Raw genomic sequence first — 3,497 nt, forward strand, 5'->3', positions numbered from 1 at the left:
TTTTATTTATTTTGGGGGGGGGTGGTGGTGGATCCTTTTGATTCTGGTCCTTAGCTCTCTAGTACCTGAATCCAAACCATTTACTTGCTCTGTGAAATATTGTCAGGATGACGTTATAGAGGCTGTTGCTGTACATCTAAAATCCGAATCAAACGCTGCTCTGAAGGCTTTTGAAGGCTTTTGTGGCCACGCACGGGGAGTGGTCAAGAGTATCCACACCGAGCACCCGGAATCTCAGAGAGCCGCCACTTCAGTCGGTCGGTGGTAGGTCAGACCCACAGTCACGTGACCTTTGCCGGTCTCTTTACGTCTGCCTTCTTCATTTTCACTCTTTCCTTCCCACACAAAGGTTTTTTCCGATGTGCATGAATGATTTTTCAAGTTCACGAACACCGTGGACTTCCCCAGTAGGTATGACCAAGTCCTCTGGTTCATCACTTTGCGACGTCAGCCACATAGCCTCTACATGGCCCCAGTCTCGCTTGGCATCCAGAGTTCCCAAACCGAAACATTCCAGCTGTCCAAGGTAAATCTTAGCTACTGACCGGGTAATTTTTCAAGTAGCAAAATTAACTCCTCTCCTGGGACTCTCACGATTGAAGAGAACGGCATTCACTGCAAAGCGATTATAAGCTTCACGGAAATTCACCACAATCAATAGGCATAGAGTTTGGCTGCACCACAGGGTGACCTCGGATAGAAAGGTGTGGTCTCTTTCTGGGGTATTTCCTGCACTTTTTTATAAAGTTCACTTGTCGAGGCCCGGTCAAACACCACAGGATTTATAAGGCCGGAAGTTTTAAGGCCGGAAGTTTTAAGGCCGGAAGTTTTAATTGCGTCCAGAAACTGCAAGGTGCTAACTCCACTGACATCTGCGCGTACTCAGCTAAGTCTAAGGAGATCTTGACATGGCTCTGAGCGCCAAGATTATAGATCTCTGTAGGCTTCCCTTCGTTGATGATTGTCACCAGGCAGGTGCTGTCAGTGAGGTCCTCGTAGTGCAACTTCCTGTTTTCTTCATTAGGAGCCTGAGGATTCTTCTATAAATGTTCGATTCGACCTGTATTAAATGAACTAGATTGCTGTACTATTTTCCATGGACCTCGTATCCTTTCTCCAACAGGAATTCCGCCAAGTATGAACCATCCTGGCCGGTGATGCCGCTGATGAGAGCTACCTTCCTGAGCTTGCCCATCTCGCCATCCCCGGAACCCGGGTAGCTCCGGTAGCCAGCAGGAACGGGAGCCACGTCGCATCAGACGGCTGAGCGTGCGGCCGATAGGAAGGCGGAGTGGAACGAGCCGTGAGAGCATTTGATTTTTATGTTCATGATCCCCAACTAAAGTAAAGTCCTACTTGGGTGAAGACTTCTGCTCATTAGCGCCATCCATTTCTAAAGACAAAGGCAGGATAAGCTTTATAACAGTAGTATCAATGATGACACTAAAAGGAGAGGACTAGTATTTCATTCATATGTTTCTCTTCGAGGCTGTCATTGGAGACTATTTTAGAGTGACCATTTATACACAACTAATACATTAGGAGACTGGCAAGATGGCTCAATACACAGAGGGATTGCCACCAACGTATGGCTCAGTTTTACCCCTGTAGATCCACATAATGGAAGGAAGACTAGAACCAACACCTTCAAGCTGTTTTCCGACCTCCACATGTGGGCTATGGTATGTGTGTGCGGGCATGTACATCCATAAACTTAGTTTAAAATGTATGTATAAGTACATTGAAAACTTGAAGCTTTGGGGAAACTTCAAATATAAAGATAATAAAGGAATTAATCACAAGTTTAATCCCTAAATATAAACCACCATGCACATTGAACGTGGTCAAATTGACAGAAATGGTGTCATTGTCAGAGTCTCTGTCACAAGCTTGCAGTGCCAGAGAAATGGCTTGCCGTTGGATGGCTTGTGCTTGCTCTAGTCCCAGGAGATCAGACATCCTCTTCTGGCCTCTCCAGGAACCAAGCACACCTATGGTGCACAGACATACACGCTAGCAAAATACCAATACACATGTGGTGGTTTGAATGGGAATGACCCCCATAGATCCATGTGTTTGAATGCACAGAGGGAGTGGCACCATTACTAGCTGTGGCCTTGTTGGAGGAAGTGCATCACTGCGTGGTGGGGGCTCCACGTGCTCAGGCTACTCCCAGTGTGGTACTCAGCCTCCTTCTGCTGCCTGTGGATCAAAATGTAGAACTTGGAAGTTCCTTCTCCAGGACCGTGTCTGCCTGGACACTGCCATGCTTCCCACCATGACGATAATGGGCTAAACCTGTGAAACATTCCAAATTAAATGTTTTTCTTTATAAGAGTTGCCGTGGTCGGGTTGGGGATTTAGCTCAGCGGTAGAGCGCTTGCCTAGCAAGAGTAAGGCCCTGGGTTCGGTCCCCAGCTCCGAAAAAAAAAAGAAAAGAAAAGAAAAAAAAAAAAGAGTTGCCGTGGTCATGGTGTCTCTTCACAGCAATAAAACCCAAATTAAGACAACAATACGATAAAAAATTTTTTTTTTAAAGAAAACAGATTATTGGAGGGGACAACTGAAAGTTAGCAACCAAGGAAGGCCTCAGAGGCTAACTCAGTATGAAGGCCACCACCCCGGCTTACATTTTTCTTTGTTCTCATTTTCTTGTTCTTGTGTTATTGGGTTTTGTTTGTTTGTTTCCCTTTTTTAGAGAGAGAGAGAGAGAGAGAGAGAGAGAGAGAGAGAGAGAGAGAGAGAACGTGTGGGGTGTGGGGGGGAGGATTTGGGAGGAATAAACATAAAAAGATAACATTCTATGAAAAACATTTAAAAACTGTTAGGAGACTTTCCAACTACCACAAATGGGCATTCAGGAAGGATCTGCTTTCTCAACAGATCCTGACCTTATTATAATAGTATTCGCATTGTGGTTCTGAATCCCCCTGTGACCTTTTCATGATAATCCCAGATACTGAAATTGTGATCCAGAAAAGGAAAAAATTAATCTCCTTACATCATGAATATGCAACTCATCTCATAAATATTCACAAGCACTTCGTTAACAATCCTCAACACAGAACCCTGGCCTCTGCTAGTCTCCTTCCCCCTGGTCAACCCACTTTAATCTTCCTCTGCACTATATTTCACTTTGCTAAATAAACTGCTTAAATTCAGATCTTACAACCATGCCATTCTAGAATATAGCCCTCTTGTACCTCAGTGGTACAATATTGCCCAGCATGCCTGTGGCCCTGGGCTCAATCTCCAGCACCATATTAAAAAATTCATTGTCTTCCTTTTATTAACAAAAAATATAGGAGCTGGAGAGATGGCTCAGTGGTTAACAGCACCGACTGACTGCTCTTCCAGGGGTCCTGAGTTCAAATCCCAGCAACCACATGGTGGCTCACAACCATCTGTAATGGGATCTGATGCCCTCTTCTGGTGTGTCTGAAGACGGCGACAGTGTATTTATATATAGAATAAATAAATAAATCTTTAATATTTAG

General features: G+C 44.7%; 1 pseudogene; it reads right to left on the reverse strand.

Annotated features, from left to right (window-relative positions):
* Positions 1-1,637, reverse strand: Gmds-ps1 (GDP-mannose 4, 6-dehydratase, pseudogene 1; annotated as a pseudogene).
* Between the last annotated feature and the right edge of the window lie 1,860 nt (positions 1,638-3,497).

Source organism: Rattus norvegicus, chromosome 16 (genome assembly GCF_036323735.1).
Source record: "Rattus norvegicus strain BN/NHsdMcwi chromosome 16, GRCr8, whole genome shotgun sequence".
Lineage (NCBI taxonomy): Eukaryota > Metazoa > Chordata > Mammalia > Rodentia > Muridae > Rattus > Rattus norvegicus.